The following is an 8,393-nucleotide window of genomic DNA, read 5'->3' as shown; positions in this document are numbered from 1 at the left end:
CAATCCTCCCACCCCTCAGAGGGATGTGCACTAGGGTGGGTTTATTCACTGCACTAGCTTGGGCCCTCACAACTAGACAGCATCACAATCTCTCGCCTCAATCGGCAAACCTTATTCTCCCAATGGTATGAGGGATACCATGGGCCAATCCCGAGCTTTTCTAATTATGCCACCCGGCTACACAAGCACGGAACAGAGTTAGCGTCGAAGCCAGGACAAACCTGCACTCTTTCTCTTAGAGATAACAATTTCAATACAAACCATTGAATACAACATCATTTCAAATAGTAACTTCATTCATTTTTTTCAAAGGAAAAGATACACATCTTCTTTCTTCATTTATTGACATTAATATTAAAGAAAAACTCTTTTTAAAAGATAACCAACCTAACCTGGCCACCGCTCCCTTGTGGAGCTCGCAATGGGAGGGTTGGAGCCGCATTAGGAGCATCTTCTCCAATCTCATTGTTGCGTGCTCCTCTCGACGTGATATTCTAGCATTTTTGGGATGGGGACATCTTGAATGTCGTCTTGTAGTGCTTGATGCTGCGATCGTAATGCTTCAGTTGGTCGGATCTCGATTCCAAGATCATTTGCCCACTTTATGGGCCAAAAACTGTAGCCTGCGAACCTTCTCTAAGGTAGAAAACCTCTACACAAATGGGGGGGAGAATTTGTGAGATGTCCTTAATAAGGAAAAGGAAAAAACGTTTTGCTAAGGGGTGAGGGTTGCTGCCTGTAAGTCTTTTCACATGGGGGGGGTTGGAAAGAGCTAAGGACACTCTCTCCTAAACAAGGGTGGGTTGTGGGCTTGAGTTGGTGGGAGATTAGGGGGGGCTGAGAGGAAGGTTGCAAGGGGCGGCTGTAGGCATAGTATGTAGGCGCAGAAGGACGGTACGGCCTTAAGCAAGGTATACTCTACACAAGAATGCGTGTTGGCCATGGAGTATCCCGGGGGTTTAGATAGCTGTGGGGTATGGGTGTGGCACTGAGCAAAGCACGGTTGAAAGGATGGTGTACTGTCAAAGTGTGTCGATCAGTGGTCTGCATGGGCCTGGGGAAAGGTACGGTGGCGGTGTACATGCAAAGGAGTGGTACGCATGTACCCTTTTGGTAAGAGGCAGCATGGATGTCCACGTGGCAGTGCGTGTGGATCGTACAGTGGGGGTCGATCTTTGGTCCTTGCACGACCATTGTACGGGCACCCTGGTGAGTGTGTACGGTCCTTTTTCGGGCGGTGTCCCCAAGTTTGGGGCACCGGCCTTCATTTACGTACTGGACCCCGCACGCCCGAGGGGTGAAAAACAAATTTTGACAAAAATGTCCGAGATGTTCCCCTGGTCATTGGGATGCAGACCGTTCATCAATCGGATGCCCAGTCATGCATTTATTAAGGTTTAAAGCCCTTCGTTCTTTTAACTAAAAATAACTAAATTTCGCGTATAAGCTTGATCTGGTGTCTGTTTTGGATGTTGTAAAATCCTATATTTAGGTAAAATTGTGTGCAGATTTCAAATTTGGACTCGAAATCTAAAGATTCTAAGTAGAAATGGCTCGTTTAATAAAATCATTAATTTTTAAATAATAAAAACTCATAAATCTATTACATGGACATTTCTTTATTAATGAAGATGGGTATGTTATAATTCACATCGTGAACTAAAAATGATTCATGCCATAAAGGGTTCTAAATGCCAGGGCTTGCAAAATTGAATGTTATCTGATAGTAGGTAGAGGGGATCATCAAACTACGGATGACCTTGACAACTCACTAGGACTAGTGATGTGTAACTTTTAAGTTACTCCACTCTCCTTGCTTATTCCATACCATCGAACAAATCGGTCCCTCGATTTGAGCAACGTCAACATATTTATGAGTACCTCGATACTCATGAATGTGGTTCGGTAATTTAAAATGTTGATCTAGAGTATCTTTCACTCGAGGATCTTAATTTTATTAGCAGCTATGTATTAGTAGTGAGTAACTACGTACCCACTATCATCACACTAGTAGCTCCATACTAGTCTGTGAGTAACTCCGTACCCAATGTCGTACCTCCCCCGAGTGGGAGTACCATATACAACCATCTATAACAAGATGCTTAAGTCACTTGCTGCTAAGAAGTGACTACACAAATTGACCCCTCCATTGCACTTTGCAATACAATCTCTGGTATTACAACACGAATTTTTTGGACGTCCTTATCATAGAGGTCAACTTAAAAACTAGTGCATAGGTCTTGTGGAGTCTCGGCCGACCTAACCACACCACTGGTGACTTTCTACAAAAAATGTGGCGCCAAAGTCACCACCTATGTACTTTAACTCCGTAAAGTACATGGTCTTCATCTATCATTTATGGAAAGTTGTAAAACATTCTTGTGATGGATTTTTATCACCCTAAAATTATTGTGCACTATTTTAGTGTGAAGAGCTTTTTTCCTGGGTACCATGGTTCACCCCAAGCTCATCTTTTGCTAAATTCTCCGATTTAACAAAAGATATGTCTGCCTCCGAACACTTCGGTTCAGCCCTAGACTTTGAGTTTACTTCTTAACACTCCGATTAAGTCAAAACTCACTAGATACAGTAGGATTTACCACTAAGCTCTCCGGCTTAGTTTCCTATCCTAACTCAGCCCGAGTTTATGTACACTACATATGTCGGATCCGATACAATAACAACCAGGCTCATCTGGAGTGAGATACTACTCACTATTGCCATGTAAAACCTTATTAAATCCTAGAAATGCTCCACTCATTCCCCAGGGGTCATACGACTTATAGGGTTTACACGCACATGAACTTTGTAAGCAAAATAGCCGGTCATGCAATATTACAATTGCTTATGTAGGAAAGTAATATATTTCCCAAATTCATATGGTAGCAACTAAAATGTGCTCACAATCGCACACTTATGTTGAACATAGGCAAGACTACGCTTGCAAAATGCTATAGGGCGTCCCCCATGCATGAAACTGTCTAACCAAACATGTCTTACTGCTAACCTCTAGATTTAGATCACTCCGGAACTAAATCACTCTGTTAGCACTAGTACACCATCATGGTCTTGCTACCTAGAGCTTCTCCGAACTCTGTAACTGGGTTTTATCCCAACTTATGGCTATATTTGGTAATTTTCAAAGTTTAAATTTTATGTTGCACACTTTATCACTACAGACAAGTGTACATACAGACCTGCCAAAGAGTCAAGTTACATGCACAAGCCTTGGCATCCCATTCCACCAAGACTACAATCGATTCCGTGAGAATTTGATGTCCCATACCATTAAATTACCACCAAACCAATTGATGTGACATATAAAAAGGCTCTTTCCCCCCTCGAAAGATCACCACAAACTCTCGAGCAGTGGGATGTCGACGCATGGCAATAAAAAGAAGAGAAAACCATGCTAGTAAGTTTAAGAACAGTTCTCTTCGATCAACTTGTATAAGGGCATTGAGCATTACATCTCAAGACTATACCCCTTCAGATTTACCTTTGATTTGTACAAATCAATCCTAAATCTGCTATTATTATCTAGGCATACGCTAATCCTTCAGATTAGTACTTCTAGATAAACCATTCAGTTGAGTACTGCTAGCAGCACTACTAGCCCCTTAATCCCAAGTAATACACACATAGGGATTACTTTTACCAGGCAATTACGTGACTAAATCAAACTAGTCACCACTCTCTAGGCCCAAGTAGTGACACTATTTTGTTACTACCAACAAGGGCCAGCTTTTCTCTACGGGCCAAGGCCTTTTGTTGCTACAAACAGTAAGCAACTTGTTTGGACACAAGGCATAACCACATCAAGACTACGCTTGTACATGGTTCTCATTTGCCAAAGTTTATCACAATCTTCTATCATCTGTTAAAAGATTGTGAAGGGTTATGAGCACTACGGCTCAATTAGGCTTACCTTGATTTCTCGTGATAAGCACTTCGTCTAATTTGGGCACAACTGACGCCATGCCGGTCTTAGCCCAAGTAAAACACACCGCGGTTTCAGATTTACACTATAGCCAAACTACGTGACTTTGATGGTCAACACTAAGTCTATGCTCAGCTTAAATTTAGTCTCTGAACCAAATGTGTGATCACCACATATGCTACCCTCGAGGTGCTACGGTCATAGACGTGTTCACTAGGCACAACAGCCATAGAACGGCTCCCTTCGAAGGATTTGGCACTACGGCCGTGGGATTTGTCTCTCGTTTAGCACGCGACGGTACGGCCGTGTGCGGTGGGTCTCTTTCGTGGAAAACGGACACTACGACCACACGGCACGACGGCCGTGTTGGGTTTGTTTCGTGGGGTGTACCGTTGTTTTGTGTTTTGTTTTGTTTTTTTTTTTAAAAAAAATAAAATAAAAAAATAACGGGCCGGGCCGGCCCCGCCGCTTCGGGCGTGGCCGCCCGCCCGTGGTGGGGAGTGTCCTTAGGGCCGAGTCTGGCTGCGCCGCTAGCTGGCCGCTTGCTTCATTTTTAATTAAAAAAAATGAACAAATAAAATATTTTTTTTCTTTTTTTTCTTTTTTTTTTCTGCTCGTGGCGTTTGCTGGGCTGGTGGCTGGCCGCCGCCGCCGCCACCGTCGCCTGGTTGGCTGGCTGCCGCCTGGCTGGCCTGGCCGGCCACTGGGGCTGGCCGCCCAAGGCTGGCCGTGGCCGTGGCCCCTGGCCGCTGAGGCTTTTCGCCCAGACAAACGGTGCACGCAACAACGGGCCTGGGCTCAAACTTCGCCTCCCTACACTCAAACTTCGCCCCACCTCAACAGCTCGGCCCTCCCTCGAGTCTGGCAAGCACAGGCTTTCACCAGCTACAGCAGCGGCAGAGGAGGCTGCCCCACAGCACATTTCAGCAACACTTTCAAGTATGGCGCAGGCCCTCACCAGCAGCAAAAGAGGTCGACTCCCCCACTTTCGCGTACGCAGCAACACGGGGCTGGGGCTGCTCTTCGCCCCCCCACTCAACGCAAGTCATGGGGTTCTTCAACGTAGCCGTGGGGCTGGTGTCCACCCCCCTTCAAACGTGGTCTTCGCCGCCTTCAGCAGCATTCGTGGGCTAGTGTCATCCCCCACACGCAGAGTTAATTTAATTGCGCCTGCCTTTCGATGTTTGCTGGGGGGCTGCTCTTCGCCCCTTCAAGGCGGGTTCCCTAGTCAGCCCCTTCAAGGCGGGTTCCCCAGTCAGCCCCTTCAAGGCGGGTTCCTCAGTCAGCGCAAGTCTCCATGGGCTCTGCGCCCCCCCCCTTTTCCACACAGCTTCAATGCATTTTGGCAGACATTCAACGCAGAAATTTTCAATCGTATAGAAAATTGCTTACCTCCATTACTTGCTGTGTGTGACGGGGAGAGAGAGAGAGAGTGAGAGAATTCTTCCCTTCCATTCTTCCATGGCTGCCTCCCTCCACACCCTCCATTCGAGATAAGGGTGAGAAGATTGTGGATGAAAACCATCGAGTGGGCTCCGATCCCCCGTTCACGCGCGGACTCTCATGATCCCCTCGAACCACGCTCTGTTTTTCCTTCCCTTGTGGTGGGTTTATCATTTTCAGGTGTACCAATTACTTCCCACAAATCTTTCTTTTGAAGGATAAACTTGTGCCTAGTCTACCACCAAACAAGTATGAAAATTTTCCCAATATATCTCTCTAACTATGAGGTTTTAGACATGATGGCAAGGTCTTACTTGAGAGACTCTCTTCAAGTAGTGTCTAATACCTTGTACAAAAAAAAAAAAAAAAAAAACTGAGTGAGAGGAAGAATCAAAAGATTAGTTATCCATTCCAGTTCTATAAAAATGCATATTTGCAAGGAAATCACCTAAACCAATATATTTGACATAGTCAAAATACCATGGTTTTCCATCTATCCTTGATTTAGATTTTTTAGTCCAAAATTTTCTCTCGGGAAACCACTCTTTTCCCAGGCTTAAGCTTTCATTTAGAAAGTTTAATTTTTAGTGACTTAGCTGCCTGATTTACTGAAGCTTCTGAGTCAGATGAAATATATATGATTTCTTTAGAATCTTCTAAAATATGATAGGAGCGTCATACCAACTTGGATTATTAAATCTAAGAAGATTGAGCTAGCAGATTACCCTTCAATGATGAAATCAAACTTCAATCTTCAAATTATGTTCTGCGAATCCCTTTAAAAGATGATTTTGGGTCATGAAGCACAGTACCCTCCATGCTTCCAAACACTGCTGCCAAATCGTGCTTTTCCCACGGTATGTACCATATCGTTATGCTCTCTAACCCTTGTCTTCATTACTGGTTTTTTTTTGTGTACCTTTTTGTAAGGTGGGCGAGGGTAAGATGCATGTGGATAAATGGTACCACCTAGAGTTGTCATCTGTAGCATGGCAGCTGATTCTGGTAGCAACATAGCTATCTTATGCTACTTGGGAGCTACATTGATGGGCTGGTAGCTAGATTGTGAGCCTAGAAGCTACCACAAATAAGAGTACATGTACAGGTCTATTCCTTTGGTGACTGTAACTGCTTATTTGGTAGTTATGAGTGCCTACCTGGACTGGTAGATACCAGCGTGGCTGGTAGCTTTTACTTTGAAGACTCGTATTAACCCTTGGAAACCTGATAGCTACTTGTTAGCTAGTTTTGAAGCCTGTCAACCACCTTTAAGAGCCTAATGTAAGGTTCCCCCCCTTTTCAAAAATGGGAGAAACGCTTAAGATAGTCCACTAAGTCTTATCTTAGAGAAAATTTCCTACTCATCGACACCTTGACCATACAGAGATTCAAGGATACGATTCATAGGTAAGACCTAGTTCTATCCCGCAGGGGGAGCGTGGTCTTCTAAAAATCAAATCACCCATAGGGTAATTGATCATAATTTGGGCAACTACTAGTCTTGATTCCTAGAGACAACGCTTTTTTCCTCATCCATGTAAGGCACAGCCATTGGCCTAGTCTTCTAGAATAGAATTGCTCGAGAACCTATTTATCTAACGTAGGGCTTTCACTTAATATGTTGGAAAGCTACCCGACTAATCGGGTCCACCCGTCCGTAGGATGGTGCCGTCGGGGCATTCCATCCTCCCACTTTCCACCCTACTCACGCGTCAATTTATTTTCTAATTAATCCTACCACACTGTTTGACATAAACAAACATGTTCCTTAATTAAGGCCCTTTCACAAGGTTTATTAAAACAGCCTTTGCCTTTTTTCACAATACAATAATGCCAAAGATAAGATTTATAAAAACAAAGTTTAAACATGAATCAATTTCATATAAGCCAAACCGGCTCTCTTATTCTTTTCCTTTATACCGCCAATGATCTAGAATTCGGCCTTCCAGCCTCCACATGCTGGGCAAAACCCTACGGGACCATACACCTCATCGTCGGCCGCTGGCGAGGACTCAAGCCGGCCTGTCGCCCTCTCAGGCTCCATCGCTCGATCCTCCCGCCCCTCAGAGGGATGTCTGCGCACTAGGGTGGGCTAATTCACCGCACTAGCCTGGGCCCTCAGAACTAGGCAGCATCATCACAATCACTTGCCTCAATCGGCAAACCTCATTCTCCCAATGGTATGAGGGATACCATGGGCCAACTCCGGGCCTTACCAACGTCTCCGCCGTCCGGCTATACAAGCACAAGAACGGGGCAGCGTCAAGGCAGGGAGAGTTGTACCTGTACCTTAATTTAACCAAGATAACAATCCATTTACTCACTAAACCATAGGACTACAATCCATGTTACTTTCTTAAGAAAACAATCCTTTTCTCACACAGATTTTAGCATTTCAACTTGAGATTGCGATAAGACATTCTTTATTAAGGCATATGCTGTTGTTTAAAAGAATACAAACTTTAAATGGTAAATCAATCAAATAGATCACTGTAACAATCAATAGAGAAGCCAGGGCCATACCTCAACCCCTAAGAATGATATATAATTGAAAAACAAAAAATGTATATACCTTATAGAAATTTATCGTTGCCTTTGCTCGTTTATCGTTGCCTTTGCTCGTTAACAAGAGCTTTAGAACATAGAGTCTTCTAATACCTTCTCTTACGATTGAAATCATCCAATCATCTCCAAGCTTTATCTCCTCTTACTCATACTGTAACTCTTCTCTCTTTCTAAGATCTATGGCAAAATAGCCTTCTCTTACAGGACTACAGCATACTATTCTTTCTCTTAAAGAAAAGCTATGGAGTTTTGGTCTCTTCCTCCGAAAGACTAGCAATCTAAGCTTCTTTTCTGAGATATTAGATAAGAATGAAGGGATATATGCATCTCAAACTCTAGGATTACCTTGAGGCTACTTGCTGTCTTCTCACAGTTTTCTCTATGTAGAGACCCTGACAGAAACAGCAAATTGTTTCGGCCATAACTCTCTGATAAAAACTCAGAA

Source organism: Cibotium barometz, chromosome 3 (assembly GCF_041138505.1).
Source record: "Cibotium barometz isolate CiBa-2024 chromosome 3, ASM4113850v1, whole genome shotgun sequence".
Taxonomy (NCBI): domain Eukaryota; kingdom Viridiplantae; phylum Streptophyta; class Polypodiopsida; order Cyatheales; family Cibotiaceae; genus Cibotium; species Cibotium barometz.
Note: the sequence above shows the minus strand (reverse complement) of the source record.